Source organism: Cryptotermes secundus, unplaced genomic scaffold (assembly GCF_002891405.2).
Source record: "Cryptotermes secundus unplaced genomic scaffold, Csec_1.0 scaffold73, whole genome shotgun sequence".
Lineage (NCBI taxonomy): Eukaryota > Metazoa > Arthropoda > Insecta > Blattodea > Kalotermitidae > Cryptotermes > Cryptotermes secundus.
This window is the reverse complement of record NW_019738871.1, coordinates 1340385-1361411: the sequence shown is the minus strand read 5'-3', so window position 1 is coordinate 1361411 and position 21027 is coordinate 1340385. Positions and strand designations below refer to the sequence as shown.

At 41.4% G+C, this 21027-nt stretch overlaps 2 protein-coding genes across 12 annotated transcripts in view; one reads left to right on the top strand and one right to left on the bottom strand.

The window, feature by feature from the left end:
- The window catches only part of LOC111871052 (acid sphingomyelinase-like phosphodiesterase 3a), a 513318-nt gene that overhangs the window by 20979 nt on the left and 471312 nt on the right, over nt 1-21027 (top strand). The gene's annotated exons all lie outside the window — the stretch shown is intronic.
- Nucleotides 1-21027, bottom strand: part of LOC111871054 — a 33700-nt gene that overhangs the window by 3837 nt on the left and 8836 nt on the right. Inside the window, exon 3 of one of the 3 annotated variants that reach the window (XR_002843971.2) lies at nt 19007-19548. The exons of 1 other annotated variant lie outside the window; for it this stretch is intronic. The gene's annotated coding sequence lies outside the window, so the exon portion shown is untranslated. Of the gene's footprint in view, nt 1-19006; nt 19549-20865; nt 20980-21027 lie in introns of those variants that run through there. One more of the 3 variants, XR_004513727.1, reaches the window with a different exon arrangement.

Below are 21027 nucleotides of genomic sequence, written 5' to 3'. Positions count from 1 at the left end.
AAGATAGAGGCGCTACGTTCCTCCGAAACGTCGGCCAAAACGAAGAATACACGGTGCCTAAACCCAGAAGACAACTTTCTTCATTGTCATCGCCGTGAAAACCTCAAAACTTACATAAACAAGACATCTTCAATAAATTGAGAAACAAATATTATTGTGATTCATGCAGCATCACATGACCTCCTTTAGCGTTCCGTCGCTCTTCCTTGCACTTTTCTCTCCCGGACAGTTCTCATGAAATCATATTATTGTTTGCAGATGTTGCGGCAACTTCCATCTGAAGGATAACATCTTGCAGTCTGTACAGTCACTTTACAAAGTGCAAATGTTTCTTGCCGAGTCTTCACATCAGCTTCTTCGCCTTCGTATTTTGCTGCCCCAGCTTCCTTCAGCAGATCGTGATGTGTCTGTATCTCTTCATTTGGGGACTCTAATGGTATTTGCTGTTTTCTGCACTTCCCTTCTCCAGGGCAATATGAATTTGTAACAATAAAATTTTCTTGTTCTAAAAGAAATGTGTTAACCACATTCACCCATATGAGGCCTTGTCGACAACAGAAAACAAAGTGGTTTTCTTTTCTTTTAAACACATGTCATTGGAGTCTTTCTTTACGCGAAACGCTGAAGTGGAACTGAATTCGTTAGTTGCATGTTCGAACCAATCATAGCTCCTTACGCTTTAGACGACCTGTGCTACTAGACTACATGGAGACATATTCCCAATAAATTTCAATAAACAGAGGCTAGTCACTAAATGGAGGCTTATTATTCATTGTTAGTGGAGTGGGACTAAGTCCCTTGTACTGCGGCCACTTCTAGCCTATTGTACCAGCCCCAGATGATAGGTGAGGGTGATTGTGGAGCAGTTGGTGGAATGAAGATTGGCAGGGGAAACCGAAGTACTCGGAGGAAACCTACCCAAGCGCTACTTTGTCAACCACAAATCTCACTTGACCAGACCCGGGATCGAACCCGGGCCGCCGCGGTGGGAAGCCAGCGACTAACCGCTTGAGCTATGGCGCGGCCCAAATGGAGGCTTACTTCGAATTAAATTTTAGGCACTCATGAGTACATAATGATGCATCCATTTATGCAGAATTTGAAGCTTTTGTGTATATTTCCTTCAAAGGAGACGGGATTGCGATGCGAGTAACAGAGTTCTGTGACAGCGAGAGAGTTTCTACTCAACAATTTCCAGACCTGCGCCTAAAAATATTTATTCTGGATTTCTCTCTAGGGCGGAGAGCATGAGCATGAGTACCTTGCTTCAGAATGTGTGGGATTCTATCTCCATGCCCAAATTCTCCTTAATGGCCTGATGTTAATGCATTTCCGTAAAACACATGTTTATACATAGTGTATATATATACCGTATGTAATGTCAAGATAATTAGAGCCTGATCCTAAATTGGCTTTAATATCGCATGAGACGGGCTACGCAGATAGCGCGTGCATGCCTACGCAGCCCGCCATAAGCGGTACAAAGTAAGCCTAATTGAATCGGTTCATGTGATTGCTGTTATCCTGGCGCGTTGTTTTATCGGTCACGTCAAGACCAACAGCATTACGTGATGTCTCGAATAACATTCTGCTCTGAATGCAAGGGGCTTCGGCCGTTCACTTTCGATGTCCGGTTTGTTCAGGTACGAGAACACGCTCACTCACTCACTCACGGAGGTGATCCCTTCTTGAGGAGCCTCCAATTCTGCAGCTACTCAAGAATTTCCCAGCATTTTATGGAACCCGAAGGTTCATTACCGTGTTCATAAGAGCCCTCCACTGGTCCCTATCCTTAGCCAGATCAATCCGATCCATGCCATCCAATCCTATCTCTCTAAGATCCATTCTAATATTGTCCACCCACCTACGTCTTAGTCTTCCCTGTGGTCTCTTTCCTTCTGGCTTTCCCACCGATATCCTATACGCATTCCTCGTCTCCCCATTCGTGCTACATGTCCTGCCCACCCAATCCTCCTTGACATGATCATTCTAATTATACTTGGAGAAGTGTACAAGTTATGAAGCTCCTCATTATGAAGTTTTCTCCAACCTCCTGTCACTTCATCTCTCTTCGGTCCAAATACTCCCCTCAACACCCTGTTCTCAAATACCCTCAGTCTATGTTCCTCCCTTAATGTTAGACACCAAGAATTTAAGAAAGGAAACAATTGTTTGCTGTTCGCCTTTTTTCTCTCTGTCGATGTTGAAAGAGTCCGTCCACACGTTATCTTCAGCTGGGGCTGGCTGACCCGCAGCGTGACGAAGAACTGAAAACTGTGGGGTTTCGCGATTTTCCTAAATCGTCGTGTGGTTTTAAATACATTAATTTTAAAAAGTTCAGAAATAATATGTCAGTAGTTTTTACATCCACCTACAGCTGCCAACAATTTTATAATTAACTTGAGAAAATCAGAAGTGACAGGGTTTTTGATCTATCTCTGTGCGCTGCAGTGTCAACATTTACACTAAATGTTGGAAAGTCTGTCACCTAAGCAGTAGTACTTATATTCAGTCATAATTTAGGCAGTTATCCATTTTATTCTATTGTGAATATAACTAGAATGATTATTTACACATTGGCACCGTATGATGTCTTTCTGTCTCAGTAAAATACACGCAACTTATCATTCGGCCCTTCAACAGGAAAAAATTACCGACCTGTGTTCTAGATGCCGCCTGTTAAGCTGACAGTTGGTTTTAACAATGCAGCTGGGGTCTTTCTGGCTGAATATTGAATGATATTCTGTTTGAGGTAGAGGAGGATTTATTTGACAGCAGTAGAGGCTGGATGATGTATGGTACGTAATAAAAGACTACGTTATGAAACGTGTGGTAAAATGTAAATAGGATTTGAACACGAGCACTTCTACATATCTGTACATGTAGCTAACATTTTATCACATCATCAACTCTACAATAGATGAACTAATTTTGGTTAAATTGGTATTGAAATTACTACGGAGAATTGCATCTTGTTCCAAATTGAACAGCTCCAGTGCCACTCAAGAAGCAGATATAAGCAGAGCTAGGTCCGAGGAAGCGATAGAATGTCATAAGCAGGGATAGGTATGAGCAAGCGTTAGAAGGGCATAAGCAGGGATAGGTCTGAGGAAGCGATATAAGGGCATAAGCAGGGATAGGTGTGAGGAAGCGATAGAAGGGCATAAGCAGGGATAGGTGTGAGGAAGCGATAGAAGGGCATAAGCAGGGATAGGTGTGAGGAAGCGATAGAAGAGCATAAGCAGGGATAGGTCTGAGGAAGCGATAGAAGAGCATAAGCAGGGATAGGTCTGGGGAAGCAATAGAAGGGCATAAGCAGAGTTAGGTTTGAGGAAGCGATAGAAGGGCATAAGCAAGGCTAGGTCTGAGGAAGCAATAGAAGGGCGTATGCTGTATATGAAGCGTCACTAATTACAGGCTGCATGAGGAACGCCTGCTTGTACGAAACACGCCTGATTATTGGGTACTATGTTAGTTCAGCGATAATGAGAATGGTGCCAGATTCGATTTTCAGCCATATTAAAACAATGCTACTTTCGTAAGATTTGAGGCTTTCACGGCGGTGACTATGAAGAAAGCAGTCTTCTGGGATTTGGCACCGTGTATATGTGGTGTTAACCGACGTTTCGGAGGAACGTATCGCCTCCATCTTCAGGGTAGAAGAAAAAGTATAAGAAATCTGCAAGAAGTCTGCTTTTACCGTTCTCACGGTCTTGTCGCTTGCAGATTTCTTATACTTTTTCTTCTACCCTGAAGATGGAGGCGATACGTTCCTCCGAAACGTCGGTTAACACCACATATACACGGTGCCAAATCCCAGAAGACTGCTTTCTTCAATGCTTCTTTCATTCGGTTTTCAGTCGTACGAAAACCATTTCCAGTTTCGATATTCAGCCATCCCAGGAAGAGTTTTAGCTGTATTCCAAAGACAACAGGTTCGATTTTTACCTGTATCCGATACTTACGAGATTGGATTTTCAACCATGTTCTAAATACACGAGGCTGGAGTTCTAGATAGAACTAGATAGAAATATTTAAATTGTCAGTTGTAATAGAAAGATTTAGTGTTCTATAGACAGCTTATTCGTAAGATTAACGGTTCGTTTTTCGGCTGCATCCGAAAGGTGCTGAGTTCGATTTCCATCCATATTGAAAAGATAATATGCAGCATGATGGGCAATATTTGAAGGATTAAAGGTGACATTTTCAGCCTCTTTTCAGACGATACAGAATTTTATTTTCAGATGTGTCGAGAAGGTAACAGGTTAGATTTGTATCACATTCTATAAGGACCATATTTTTGGCCCTTTTCTTACAATACGATATTAGATTTTCTGCTGAACGAGCATTCGGAAGTAGCCAAGTTCTATAATCAGCCACATACAAATCACACCAGGTTTTATTTTCCCTGTATTTAGTAGATAAAATGTTCTACATTCAATCTTATTCGGAAAATACCGAATTCATATTTCGTCTTCCTGAAGATACCAGTTTCGATTTTCAGTTAGAGTACCACACGTCCTCGCTGTAGATGTAAATGTTAGTGTTGGTCTCTTCAGTTATACTCTGTTTTGGGCTTCCTGCTGCAGCCTTCGCAAATTTCTCTCCTTAACGCCAGAAATTTAGCGGTGTTAGATGACCAGTGAATTAGTGCCATAAGTGGAATTCCCCAAGCCACCATTACAGCAACAGCCACTCCGTTTCTGCTACAACTTTTAAATAAACTTTCTCTCTAGCGTTTCTGAATGTAAAAATAGCGACAAAAAACCCCTTGGTTTTATAAACTAAAAGTTTAACCAGCACCCATCGCCAGATAAAAAAGTAGGCCTGCTCTGGATACGAGCATTGATTGATCTCAGCTGGGGCGCTCTGTCAGTCGCCACTGGCTGTCAGATTTAAAGAGCATCGAGCCATATTTCTGTCAACCAGCGGCGTCATGTTGAAGCGACTGTGAAGGCAAGATACGCAGACCTTGGCTGCGTGCTAATAAACGAGATTATGGTTCAGAAGTCCTGCAAGGGAAACTGCACTAACCCTATTGTAATTAGCACTTCCTTTAGAAATGGCTTCAACATCGACCCCGAGATCTAATGTCCTTACCGCTTTTTCGTTCCTCCAGTTCCCCAGAAAAATGCTCTGATACTGCTTTGAAATAGACTACCGACTTCTCCTTCCACATGCTTTCTGCTTTTTAATGACAATGATCCCACAATCAGACGTAGCGCAATCTCTGCAAATGACAATGTCATTTGAAACTCATTAACAAACATAAAACTCTACAAGATAACACCAGAACTAGTCGATATTTTTATGCACTTGTTGACGGGACAGTTTCTTCAATGCCTTAGACTCCCAAACAAAATGAAGCTGCTTGCGGTTAGGTCCGAACGCAAGCCCCTTCCACCCTTGAAATTATGAGAGTTACATAGACTTGTCGCATTGTTAGGGCAGTAAGAACAGGAACACTTAAACTGGCTTTGGATGTGGGTCATACAAAAACTACAGAAACGGATATAAAATTTAAGTTAGAAGAACTCCATTGGTATTATATTAAAATTAATGGAGTCTGAAGACATCAGCTTGGTACGAGTGGCCCTAGATATGTATGGAGCAAGTGACAACCGTTCAGGCGACTGTTAATTTCTAAGAGCGTGTACTTGAAAGGGGGGCAGAATATGGCGCCTCGCGCAGTTTAAGTAACAGCTTATGTGTTCTGCTTGCGGCACCCCTCCTAAAGTGTTCGTAGGGATATGTTCTGGGGGAATTATCTGAAGCATGGCTGTCTGTATTGCCATTTATTCTCAATTTCGAGAACATCAGAAGAAACTGGAATTGAAGAGAAGTTCTGGGTCGAAATAATTGTCTACTTTCCTATGACACGACACGGAGTGCATGGAAAACGATGCATCCAATTCTTCTATGTATTCTCTGCCGCGGTAAGATTTTTACCGAGACGTTGCCTAGCAACGATAGTGGGATACAGATATAGACATACAGACTGATGGGATGGATTTGGGAAATACACCGCTGTAATGGGTTCAGCTGCTATTATATACATACCCGGTTTCATAAAGATTGATTCAATCATTCAATAATTAATGGGGTGGGGGATACGCAGACACATACACAGACAGCATCGTGATTGCATAAGCCTATTTTTGTTTTTTTTTCTCTCAGAAATAGAGGGAGTATACTAAAAGTCACATTAAGGTATATCATGATAATGTTAGTTTTATTGGGCGAAAACAGACGTCTTGAAGACGAACACAGAAAGACTGTGAGATGTGACTGTGGAGATTCGTTTTTTGGTACTGATGGAAACGCGAACATCTGAATGTCTGTAGCCGCGATCGAACTGAGATACTTCAGAAAGCAAGTCGGAACTAAAGTGACTAGCTCAATTAGTTGCACGCCGAGCAATCCACTTCAAGCAACAATGCTTCTGCTCTTTCCGACGTTTCTCGTGGTTTTCCTGAGTACATGCAGATTAGGTCACTACTGAGTCCTTCTGCGTCTCTCTCAATTCATTATCTTCCGGTTATTGGACGCTTCGTGGCCTGAGTTACTGACAGCGTTCTGAGATAAACAACAAATAAACAAATACCCCGTCTATTAATTATGCACACACACAGTGAAGTTGGCTTCATTATCGAATTCGTAGTGTTTTTTATGTGGATAATTTACATCCATCAACCTCTGTAGGAATTGGCATCATATAATGAACCGCAGCTGCAGTTTGATATTCCGTGTTTGAAAGGTTTCAAGCGGAAACAGGGGGAAAGAGTGGAACTACCACGCACAAAGGGCCCAGTTCTTATCGGTTCTATATCCATCATGTTCGCACATGTTCTGGCTCACAGCAGAGTGGGGTGAGCGGGCAGTGCAATTAGCAAGAGTGGAGAGGTTCACTGTCTTTGGGATTTTGTGCCGAAATAGATGTTATTTATTACGACTTTTTTATATTTAATTAAATACCTTCATATTGGAAATAATTCAAATATAAGTGGGTTTATAGGCCTGTATCTTTCATGGACTCATATATTTTTGATAAAACATTTTTTTAGAAAAATGTAATAAAATTTGAGCGTCAAGCATGAAGCAGGCCTGACAATTATATACTGGACACATGTAAGGCACAATTAAATTCACAGAATACATTTAAATACAAATGCCGACCACGAAATATTATTGAAATATGTTGCATAATTCAGGAGGCTTCAATACAAACATCACAGACGTAATAAATTGGATGAACCTAATAGTGTTAAGAGAGAAATTGTGAGACGAAAGCAAATAAAATTAAATTCGTGAGTTCTTGAGGTATCTTGCACTGTAGAACTTAATTCCCTTGGAATTATTTCTCACCTGAAGACGGATACAGATCCAGTTCCCGAAACGTCATGTCCTCTATTACCTAGAGTGTCCTCTGTTACCTAGAATTCCGAGCGATGGAAAAAGTCCAAATAACCCAGTAATTCTATGTGTCATCCACCATCGTCAGAACCCTTTAGAATCTACCTAATTCCCTTTTCTGTAGAATGAAGTTTGATGGGTGGTGCCACTGAACTTTATGGCGTCGTGCTTTGTTAATAACGTCTTTCAGTTATTTTTCCCTTAATTTATTACATTTTGTACTTAATCAGATATGAAATTTTCTTGATTTAAGTATGAATGTGTCAGATGTTAACAAAACTACGTTCAGTAACAGTTTTGTGCATTTAGACTTACGCTCTTGAGCATGATACTGCAGACAGCGACTGCAGCGCTGCGGAAGTGCGTTCTGATGACTAGCAGGGTGTCTAGACCGGCATCCTGCCTTCGAATCTTTCCAAGGTATAATGAAAGCGTCCCTTGCAGGGAATATTATTGTCATCTTGGACTTGAAGAAGTATGCGTGTCGACCTGTTTGATACTGTGGATATACGCTTACTTGCGAATTTTTCGTGGTTTCAGCTCACTGGAACGTCCATAATTCCAGTAACAATTTTCTCTATTGCTAGTGGGGTGGGACTAAGTCCCTTGTACTGCAGCCACTTCTGGCCTATTGTACCAGCCCCAGATGATAGGTGAGGGTGATTGTGGAGCAATTGGTGGAATGAAGATTGGCAAGGGAAACCGAAGTACTCGGAGAAAACCTGCCCCAGCGCCACTTTGCCCACCGCAAATCCCACTTGATCAGACCCGGGATCGAACCCGGGCTGCCGCGGTGGGAAGCCAGCGACTAACCGCTTGAGTTATGGCTTGGCCTTCCAGTAACAGTTACTCGAAAGCAAAATAATTCCCAAACGTAAGCATTACTTACTTACTCATGGAGCTGAGCCTTTCTTGAGCAGCCGCCAATTACTCAAGAAATTCTCTGTATTTTATGGAACCCGAAGGTTCATTACCGTGTTCACAAGAGCCCTCCACTGGTCCCCAATCCATACCATCCCATCCTATCTTTCTAAGAACCATTTTAATATTGTCCACCCACCTACGCCTTGGTCTTCCCAGTGATGTCTTTCCTTTTCGCTTTCCCACCAATATCCTATATGCATTCCTCGTCTCCCCCTTTCGTGCTGCATGCCATGTCCACCTCATCCTTCTTGACTTGATCATTCTAATTATACTTGGAATAAGAAAGGAATGGAGGTAAAGCTCCATGCACTATATAATTCGGTGTAAGGGGGCTGAGTTTCACGCTCTGACCGGATAACCTACCGCTGCATAATGTATAGGAGACAGAATAAGCCCGAAATCAGTCCTGGACTCAGCGCAGTGGCTCTGGTGAAGGAACAAGATCTAATGCGGAAAAGTTAAGGCATTGGTATGACGTCTAATGATGAGTTTCATTGAAATTGGTCACCCATTAGGAGTATATAAGCAGGGGAATCACGTATGAATGTATTCTTCCGCTCGCAAGCGAATCTAATAAAGGAAGACAGGACGTACACACGTGCCGCCCCGTTTGACTACATTATCTTCAGAGACCTGATTTGGCCGCTGGCTCTTAAGTGAGATTGCTTTCCGTCTCTCAGGCTCCTGTTATGTGACTCCAGTGGCTGGTTGCAACTTAGCGTCGGTAGAACAAGTGCCTAAGTCATGTTCCTGTTTGTCACGCACCAGTGTTGCGTCGTATCTTAACAGGAAACGCGTAAAAGTTTCAGGTCCTAGACCACTTGACGGTTATCGACGAAATTTAGCATTGGCAGTACAGTGAAAGTAATCGGAGATTTTAAGTTTTATTTAAATTGAGCCATTGCTAAAATCTACATTGTAGGAAGCTTAAATCGAACAGAACTGATTTAGTCGAAAATGATTTATCGTGGAAAATATCGGTAGGTGAACACAAATTGAAAGTTTTGGGCCTCACCGAGGTATACACCTTTTATTTTAAACACTTCGTTACGAAGTAAGCCTATGTGTAACGAAAAATAAAATAAAATAATTTATAAATGCAATGTAATATAGTAACAGTTAGTTTCTCTGCAATTAAACGTGTCTTACCCTCAACAAGAAACATCACGGCAACTAGGCGTTCAAATCAGGTGCATTCGAAGAGTAGAGGAATTGTAATTGAAGTCGATGTGCACCCATGGCAACTGAAGCCATTCCGTCGGGAACATGACAAAGAGAGCTGTTAGAACTTCAGGGTTGGAAGCGACATCGCCGTCACGATGCGTGGGAACCCGTATTTTGTTGTGGAAACAGATACTTAAAAATGAGCAGATTCTGTTAACATAGCCTTTTGAACAATATAAATTAAAACTATTTTGGCCCCGAGAAATCTTGTTCAGTCTCTCCACTTACGAGTGTAACAATAGCAGACGAGCCACGGAATATAAAACATGTAAGATATGGCATGTACATACAGAATGTCCGGATGAAAGGTATCCAAATAAAAAATGTATATCTCGGAAATTAATTATCATACACGTATCCGGTTTATGTCATCGGAAAGGAAAACCTTGTAAGTTTCCTTCCCATGACCGGCTTACGCGTATGCGCCGCCACATTTCTGCCACCATGTTAGGAATCACCTGGACAGAGAGATGGCTGGGAGATAGATCGGCAGAGGTGGACCAATCGCTTGGCCTCCTAGGTCGCCAGATTTAACCCCAGTGGATTTTTTTCTTGTGGGGTTATGTGAAGAACATTGTCTACCAGGTTAAGATCAACGATCTGCAACACCTGAAAGCCCTCATAAGGGACGATGTGGCTACGGTAACAGCAAACATGCTTCAAGCCTGGATATTTGTCGTGCCACCAAGGGAGCCCACATTTAAATGTATTGAGAAAGTTGTAAAAGCAGAAAAAAAACCTTGATAGTTTCCTTTTATAATGGTGTAACCCATTAATGTGTATAATAAATTCTTTCTTAGATACAATGATTTTATTTTGGATATCTTTAATCCGGACACCCTGTATTGTAGACAATAAACATACCTAAATATTTCTATGGTTATTTATTTCTATGTTAAAAATAAGAACAGCTAGTAGACAGTAATAAATTATCTTTTATGCTTGACAGTTATCAGCTAAGAAAAAAGTGGGAGTCACGAAGATACTTTACGTCCATAAATTTTAAAATTTTGAATTTGTAATTTTGGCCAGTTTCTTTACAGATCATGAAGGATAAAAATTAAAATTGGTTCTGAAGTACTTTCTAGAACTCCTTGTTTTCGGTCGAATACTGGATGTCACAATGAAACGGGGATATCAGAATACTACAAGATTTAGCTTCGGATTTTCATGAGAAAAATACTCAGTTCGAATCCCGATAGGAATATTCCTGTCGTAATCGAGGTTACTCACGGATTTTCTCTGCCGTTTAAGATTAATTCTAGATAGTAGGTCCACCTTCGGGCGATCACAGTGGCCGCTCGGTCTTCGCCCGCTCGAACACTGGGATCGTGGGTTCGAAACCCACTCATGGTTTGGTGTCAGCGATTTTTCTGTGTTTGTGTTTTTCTTTATGTAGATAGCGGCCTTGAGGCGAGGTGATCCACCGTCCAAGGAGTCCTACCAATTGTAAGACAATGGAAAAGCGGCCAAGGCCCACAAAGGCTGTAGAGCCGTAGATAGATATACAGACAGACAGACAGACAGATAGACAGACAGATAGATAGATAGATAGATAGATAGATAGATAGATAGATATAGATATAGATAGATAGATCCACCTTCGTCCCCCATCCGTTTCAGTCTCACGTGCATAACCGTCTCATTCATGCATAAATTGTCTGAGAGTTGTTAAATGACTTAAGAGAAACCGTTCCGTCCTTGCATGTGCTGCAGTGCGAATGCCGATTGCATGAGAAGACCTTACATAGGCTGTCGTCCGGCCCGGACCCGCCACTTGGAGCCGTGCCTGTTTTTCTCGCCCTATTGTGGAGATGTGAGAAATGGACATTAGAGACACAGGGGTGAATTAAGTGAAAACCGCAAAATACCCTTCCGCTGCCCCGGGAGACTTCATTTACAAGCGGGAAAGCCCAGTGTGGAGCAGACAGCAGCTTGGAGCCAAGTTTAAGTCGCATTCTCTTCAGAACCTTGATTAGAAATACGTACAGGTACAGAAGTAATTATATTTGTTTTATGATTCCTCTGTGGCTCTTATTCTAAGGAAGACATTCACACTATCTCAGCAGAATGTGCTTAGGAGATTATTTACACTTGAGGGAGATGAATGAATGGAAATCAGACGAATGTAAACAGGCGTGCCAGTGAATCACAGATTTCATTTTGAATATCTCATTGTGCTTTATACTCATTTATATTTGTTACGAATTTAGTACCGCGAAATAAAACCCACTGTTGCAAACGCATTAATATCACACCGTATACAGACAGAAGGCCGGTCACGGTAGCCCAGCGTCTAAGGCATGAACTGTCTTCGCTCGCCCGGAAGCCGGGATCGTGAGTTCGAATCCCACTCAGGGCATGGATGTTTGTGTGCGTTTTTCTGTTTGTCTACAGGTAGAGGCCTTGCGACGAGCTGATCACTCCCCCAAGGAGTCCTACCGTATGTGTAAGATCGAGAAAAATCGAAGTGAACGGAGTTCATGGAGGTAGGCCTAGGCCCACTGGGGCTGTAGTGCCAAAAAAAAAAAAATACAGACAAAAATGCGTTTCCTTGCCCTTCATTTAATCATGTGGTCTATAAAAAATGCTTCATATAAGTGTTTTAGACGAAGAATACCGTCTTCTGTGATGTGGCGCCGTGTAGATATTTTGTTAACCGTCTAGACATTTGCTCACGCTGGTTCATCGCTCGCGGATTTCTTACACCCTGAAGATGGAGACGATACATCCCTCCGAAACATTGTTGAATAAAATATCTACACGGCATCATATACCAGAAGACGGCATTCTTCGTAGTCACTGTCGTGAAAACTTCAAAATTTTCAAATGTTATAGATCTTTGTAAGGTTAGTATGACAGATCGCTTTTGAGAAATATGGATTTTGCGACATACATATGTATGTAAATTTTAAAGGGTAAAGTGGTGGTTATGTTGAACCCACATGGACAGGAAGTGAATCCGCCCGACAATTTTTATCTCACCAAATGTAATCTAAACTACGAAATTGAATATACTGACGAACAGACCTATATACCATTAACCTTTCGTTTTATGCTGTCGCGTGTATGAGCGACTATAGATGGGGGTTGCAATGGAGAATGGAGTTATTGATCACTTACACACACGACTTGTAATTACACTTAATTGTAGCGCCACCACTAATCTCGACAATTCACAAATTACCACAGTACTCACTAAGCCTTTTCCAGTCTACTCTCTCTTCACCATCCGTTCCGTGGTAGCGGCTTCTAACAGTGGAGATTCTTCAGCTTCACATGCTCAAGTCCTTTCTTCATAGACTCGCGCACAGAATTAAGGTCTACGTCTAAGTTACTTTACGACTGCTGGTTTACCCCCAGTTAGTTCGTCTTAGCGCCAAGCACCTTAAGGATCACTACCAGAGATATTTGTTTTTCAACTGAACCCTTGCGGTAATAGTCTTTATGTAACATGAGAAGATGGGGGTTCCCTCTTATGAATGTGCTTGGTCTTTCGTCAAGTGTAGGTATCGCACATATAGCGCGTTATTGCAAATTCTTCCGTGTACACTACAGAGAAGTCCTCTGTTTGTTACAGGCTTTGCAGAGCAGATCATGCCTATGTTACGTATCTTATGCTACAACGGCAGCTCAGTCACTGACTAAGCTCTAAACTTGTCTCTTGCTTATAACATCTCCTCATGGACCACTTAAAAACATAGCTCTTCTATTGTTGCGTGTCGATTCGTTGCTCTGGGAACCTGTTTACAGATCTGTTGCGTAGAAACGGGTGTGGTATATTTGTGTGTCTCGCTGTTGTCGCATAGTAACGGCTGTACACGCTACAATGCAATAGGATCAAAGAACCTGCATGTTCTGGAATATATAGAGAGTGGATATGTAACTACAGTAATGAACTCTCATTTCAACATAAGCAACAGGTATGAAAGTGTCATCGTAGTGCATTTTGCGTTTCTGCAAATTGAATCGCCTGTCTCAATCCCTCCATACGGCAAAGTCCTTCTTCAGAACCTGCTTAGTCACTGAGCTACTCAAGGAATCCATACGGTTAGTTCAGTGTTCATAAGATATCCCCACTGCTTCTTGAACCACGATTTCTTTAATATCCATTTTAACTCTATTCACTCAAGTCACCGGAATGATCTCTTCCTCCATGATTTTCGACTGAAAAATTTTATGTGTGCCAAATGTATCCCATACGTCCACAGTTTCCATATGCTCTCATTGTACAGTCTTCCCTTTAGGCTAGAGACCTAGTTTCACAGCACCACAAAGCAAAGTCTAACTGAAGCATTCGATAGTTCCACATTCACACGGTACCCTACTGGGTGACATTAATACGAGTAGGTCTAATTGACGTAATAGTTGTGAGTAATTTCCTGATGTGTGTATATTTACTGTTAGACATGCTGGAAACACATTGAAAATGCTATGTAAAATTTCTGTCTGCAAAAAGCATAACTAAATTACTTCATAAAAACTAATTTTGACCTGCTGTCAACGCAGGTTATGAGTTTGCAGGGCCCACATGGTGACAGAAGAATGGCTTAACACTGACAGCTGAAAATACCAAGTGAAACTGTGAAATGTAGTTGTTTGTGTGTTTCTCTACATAAAAAACACACTTTCACATCCGGAAGGGAAATACTGGTTTGCATGAAGCGGCGTATATTGTTATTCAAATACGAGAAATGCACAGATTTAAGATGCAGATAATGATCACCGAAAGGATGTGCAAGGAGGAGTGGTTCACAGCTTGCTCAATACAGCCAAGTCTTATGACAGGATTAGACGGATTTCAGTGGGGAAATTAAGAACGTAAAACACAACCGATGCTTGATGGATACCGAAGACGCTTGATTGACTCCATAATCGTCAGTGAGAGCAACTGACATCCTTCCATCGTATAGAACGTATTTGACAAGGTCGTTATCTGTGTCTCCGTAGAATTTGGGCCCATTTTGAACTGCTTAAATATTAGAAAATTTTTTGAAACTGAAGATACACTCCGTGGGGCGCTGATGGAGACTGGCCCTGTTACAGACGCCCAGAAGAGGAGGCGATGGGTGTGGAGTGTGCCATGTGGTTGTGGGAAGTGTTACATCAGCAAAAGAGACTTTTGGAAATACACGTTAAGGAGCACGGACAACCTGACGAAACACTGGCTGCAGAAATCGAAATTAGGCCAATATTTCCACAAAAGGGACCACCATAGTTGTGAAAGAAGCTAAGGTTTGACAGTTTTAAACCAGCTACACATGTCTCTGTTTCCTCATCCTATTATTCATCGAAGTTTGGACAGCTCTTCCATGTGGACATACGCCATTCAAGCGAAAGTCTGAAAATGATGTTTGTGTCTAATTTGGTCTTGTATTGGAATATTCCAAACCCGCTTTCCATTGGGACGATTTTTTTATTTATTTTACAAGTATTTTATATAGTAATTGTCGATGTTTCATTTGGTGTAAGGTTCCTGTTGGTATTCTGAAAAATTTACCTTCTTGGACTTAATCCTCTGCAGCTGTGGGGTTTACTCATATTGAGTCTTTGTCCTATCGAAGCTTTTGAAGGTCGATAGATCCTATTCAGGACAATTGATTAATGTATGTAGAAAGCATGCTATTACAGTCCAGCAAGAAAACAAGACCTAGAATGAACTGAAAAGAGATGGAAGAAACAGCCTTGGAATGGGACTTCACTCAAGTCGAAGAAAGAAAAAGAGGAAGAAGAGCGTCACATTACAATCTGACTCTGAGAAGAGCTTTAAAGTATAATTATAAAACCATTAAATATAAACCATTGTCTGTGTACAATTTCGACCCGTATGAAGCCATGATATGTTAAATACGCTCGACACAACATAGGTTCACGCTCTCGTCACGTGTGTAATTGTTAGGCATGAAAACGTTTTTTACATATTTATGAATACCAAAGTTTATGATTTATCTGAACATAAAATTTCCCGTTTACAGTTACAATAGTTCATTAGTTACAGCCATCAGACTGAAAGCTAATTGTACGTTTTATCAGTCGTCATGTTGTTGCTTTGCAGTCGATGAAATGTTTATGCTAACATGTTCTACAAACTATTATTATCACGCAGCGTGTCAGAAAAGTTCGCTAGTGCACCTATAATGGCGTCTGTCTCGTTCCCACGTCCATATTGCTGCTACTGACAATAGAAATCGCTCATGTCATGAAGATAGTGCCAAATTTTGTGAAGTTCAATAAATTGGTTCAAAAGTCATTAAGAGGCGACGCGGGTATAAAGATAGCCTCTGTTTCCTTATGTATTGAAGGAAAGCAGGATCTTTTGGAAATCAACTTTAGTTAAGTAGATGAGAATTTTGATAAAAACGGCGGTCGTGGCCTATTTGGGAGTGCTCTCTTCTCATTCGCTTGGATAAACTGAGGAACGCCTCATTCATTGCGGCCGGTGACCTGGACAACTTGACAATGGAATGCCCTTCAGAGTGTTACGGCTGAACCAGCCTCCTCGGCAGGGACTTAATTAGCGTTGACTTGAGTAAGTGATATAGCAGTGAGTAAGATAATTATTAATCTGTGGCCTGGAAGTCGAAAAGCCTTCTGCAAATGACTTTGTCATGATGTCGTTATGTAAAGGGGCGCATGTTGCGACAGACGCCTCACAAGAACAGCCGCTTAACATTTACGACGTCCTGACTTGAGTGCACCAATTACATTCAGAGTCAGCCTAGCATTTTATGCAGCAATTAGTACAGTCGCTGAGGACTGAACATGGTGAGCTAAGGGCAGAAAGGCAGCGCCAATGCTCAAGCGGTTAGTCGCTGACTTCCCACCGCGGCGGCCCGGTTTTGATCCCGGGTCTGGTCAATTGCGATTTGTGGAGGACAAAGTGGCGCTGGGGTAGGTTTTCTCCGAGTACTTCGGTTTCCCCTGCCAATCTTCATTCCACCAATTGCTCCACAATCACCCTCACCTATCATCTGGGGCTGGTACAATAGGCCAGAAGTGGCCGCAGTACAAGGGACTTAGTCCCACCCCACTAGCAATAAAAAGAAAATAAGGGCAGGAAGTGAGATGACTCATCCAACAAATACAGATCCTTTCCTGAGGATTCTGCAGCTCTTAACCGGGCAAGCATTCACTGAGGAGCTTCGAAATGTGTAAATCTCACCTAGCATTTTTAATTCGAGGACAGTAAGAGTGATAGGACTATACACTACGCATAGGAAACACCAAACTCTTGCGAAATTTTGGTCGATATTCCTCACTGGTAGCTGTAATATGTTAGGATTTTATTAAATTTAATTTCAGATAAATATGTGTAATGTGAGTTTCTCACAGCGGTAATTATGAATTGTCTGTCTTCTGGGATATGACGTCATGTAGTCAAGAAAGAAACTAAGATGAAGCAGGTGACAAGCAGAGCTGGTTTCTTGCTTCCCATATTCGTCAGTACTGAATATGGAGGCGACAGTGCCTAGTGATTCGTGAAGGGAGTAAATCATTGGTAGCGCTGTATTGCCTGTACTTAAGAGTGATTGCAAAGGAAGATGATAAATAGAATCATCCGATTTAGAACCCCTTATTTTCGTCACGCTTACCCCCATACACTTGACATTATTATCAATTTCAGTCCATTTTGTTATTTCCAAAGAAATGTCCATCATGAACTTCTACTACGAAAAAGCCCCGCGGTATCAATCCATACGGTGGCTGTGAAGTTCAAGGTTTACTTGGGCTCTAGATAGAGGCATGACCTAGGCACATCCACCGTTAGGAGTATAATTGTAATCCCTACCGACTGGACAGGAAGATTGCTGGATCCGGAATTAGTCTGGAATCAGCGTGAAAGCGAGAATTTCAATATCCGAACAGTGACTTAAATCCCACACGCCCAGTCTGTAGTATCAGTGACAGAATCAACTCAAAATCATTGTGAAGACAGTTAATTTAAAAAATAAATAGATAAATAAATAAATACAAAGAAATTTAAAAAGTATCCACAATTTAATAAACACTTATACAGTAAGAAATTCAGAGGTTGGTGCCATGTGTCGATGTAAGAGGTTCCACACTCAAGCTTTATCGTGTGTTGCAAACACACTTGTTCCTTTCTAGCGATGCGTATTATGAACTTTCAAATAGCACTTCCAAATTATTTCAGTTGCTCGAAGCGCAAACTAATCTGTGTCACATTTTCACATGGGTAACGAACAATTTCCTGGCTACACGCGGCATCCAAACTAAGAATTAGTACAAATATTATGTTTCTGGACATTATCCATCGTCTTGTCTTTATCTAAAATACTGTCCTGTTTATTTTTCAAAACAGCGTTTCGGAGACTGGATTCTGCCTCCGTCTTCAGGTAAAACCTACTCAGGTGGGCTCAATCGATAGAGCAAGTCCCTATCGTCGGACGAAATGATTAGGATTAGATNGGTTTTCACGGCCGTGACTATGAAGAAAGCAGTCTTCTGGGATTTGGCAACGTGTATATGTGGTGTTAACCGACGTTTCGGAGGAACGTATCGCCTCCATCTTCAGGGTAGAAGGAAAAATATAAGAAATCCGCAGGCGAAGAGGCGATACGTTCCTCCGAAACGTCGGTTAACACCACATATACACGTTGCCAAATCCCAGAAGACTGCTTTCTTCATAGTCACGGCCGTGAAAACCTCAAATCTTACAGGATTAGATCTTATTAAATATTTTACTTCTGAGAACAATTTAATATTGTATTTTTGTAACTGAAATATGTACGCTCCTTCTAGACACTCTGTGGAACTAGAATTGAGCATGTATGCATTGCTTGGGGAATTTCGTAGCCGAGTTTCCGATACCGCACTTCAACGTCACTGCTGGACATTCTGAATGTGACCCTGATATGTCAGAGGGACATATTCTCCGTAAGTGTCAGTATTTTATATCAGCCCCAACTTTCCTATAATTCATCCCTTCACAAGTATTAAAGATAAGCAGCGGCACGCACACAGGGAACCTACACAGAATAATACCTTAACAGTGCTGAAAACAAGAAGTAGCAGCTGCAGCACTGTAGACATAGAGCGGGTACCCCGGAGAATTTTAAATTTTAAATTTTGAAAAACTTCAAAGGAAAAAAAAATTAAATTTGAATTGAATAGTTTAAAGGTACCAGATTTCGAAAATCAAATTGACGTGTGTAGATTGACAAAGATTTTGTACATATCTGACAGATATCGGGGGGGGGGGATGCTGATATATGGGACCTGTTAGCAACGGAGAAGTGAACAATTGGGAATTCTAGTGTTTTTTAAATTTTAAACTACGTGCAGTGTAGCAGCTACGTGAGAGTATACACCTGATGATGACCATTTACGGCCGAAACATGTAGTGTAAAAGAAAGGAAGACGAAAGAACTACAATACATTGCTGCACTTAGGACAGAGTTTGTGTCATACATTGTAAGCCTTCACGTGACTAGGAGTTTATTTTCAAATCTTACAGACATTATCGAAATGGCCTTACTTCACTTTCACATTGAGTTTTGATATAACTACGGAATAAAAAAGAAAGTCAAAATGTAATGCCATCCTTACCAGTACAGAAAAGAAAACCTTCTCTTTAGAAATTTCTATTTAATCAGACTCCGAGGGGAAAAAGGAAGTTATATCGGGCGGTAATGCGGTTTTCCCTCCATTACAATAGCCAATTTATTTGATGAAGATAACGATAGGAAATTACTTAAAAAAGAGTGGAAACTGCGATGGACCACAAAAGTAGCTCTTAGTTGAGTCGAGGAAATTGCTTGGTTTGGAGAAATAACTTTCTCTCTCTCTCTCTCTCTTGTCAATAATCTTCAACTCTGGCACCACGCACAGCGGGAGTTCCTGCGTATTAATTCCAGTCCCCCCCCCCCACACACAGCGAGTTGCCTCCTCCTCTACCAAGCTTTCTTCGAGCCAGAACTGGAATTTCTCATCAGTTTCAGGCTTTTAATAACTGCCATAGCAATCCTGCAAGGAGAATACTCATGTCAGTATGTTGTCCTATCATCATCATCATCATCATCAGGACTGCCCGCTCGCCAGAGGCACGTCGATTGTGCGATGCAGCAGTCTAAAATCCACATTTATGATTTATATTGACGAATTTTAGTTCTTGAAGCGATAACAGTGGGCTATCATCCCAGCTACTTCTCTTATTCCAACCTCAGGGTCGCCAAATGAATGAAAGGAACAAGAACCTCTGGGAATAAATAGTCACGTACTTTCTTTTGATACAACATGGACCGCATAAGAGACTACGCCTTCAACAATTCTTCGTTCCCGCGGGAACATCTGTTACATAGTTGTTACCTAGCAACGATACAGGAATACTAACATAGACCCACAATACGCCTTTGATAAGATACGGACCCACAGAAAATGACTCATCCAACAATTTTTCTATTGTTGCTTGTGTTCGTTGCTTGGGGAAAGTTTTGACGGAGCAGTTGCCTAGCACCGAATAGAGGGATACAGTTGCCTAGCAACGATAGGAGGGAGCCACTTACATACACACAGACTGATTGGAGGGATTTATGAAGTAGGCCGTTGGGATGGGCTGAGTTGCCGTGACACACATGCTGAGTTTCATAAAGACTGATTCACGTGTTCGGACGTTGATAAAAGGGGATAACCAGACACACGAGAATACCGTCTCTTGGGATGTGATGCAGTGTCCTCTATTAGAGATTTACCGACGTTTCGAAGGAACGTGTTATCTCCTTCCCAGGATGGAAGTCTAAGTAAAGAGGCAGAGTGAACACGTATTAAAGATAAGCAGCGACACACACAGAGAGAGCCTACACAGAACAATACCTGAACAGCGATAAAACAAGAAGTGGCCGCTGCAGCACTATAGACATAGGGCATGTACCCCGAGAAAATTTAATTTCAAAATTTGGAAAAGAAAAATAACAGAAATCTAATAGACATTTTAACTTGAATTAAAGTTTTAAAAAAGTGCTAAATTTAGAAATCAAATTAACGTGTGTAGGTTAACAAAGATTTTATACAATTAGAAAGACTGGTGATTTTAAATTTTAACAGGCAGTGTAACAGCTACGTAAGAATACACACCTGATGATGGCCATTTAGGGCCGAAACATATAGTGTGGAGGAGGGAAAGAAAAAGAACTACAATTAAATTGTTGCACTTAAGACGGTGTTTGTCCCATATAGACAGAAATAGCTTTATGTAACAAACATTACGACAGGAATTGCAGCACCCCAAACTGCCGTTCCTTTGCAACATACAAACTAAACAGTATCCGGATATTCTGAGATCATTTCTATAGTACCCAGTAATTACATATGCTCTAAAATTCTTGTAATTGGAGAGCTCTTCCTCTTCATGTCTTGCCTGTTTTCACGCTGGTATCTTGCTTGTCCCATTCTTCCACCCTGATAATAGAGGCAAGGTATTCATCAGAAACGTCGGTTTATTTTCAG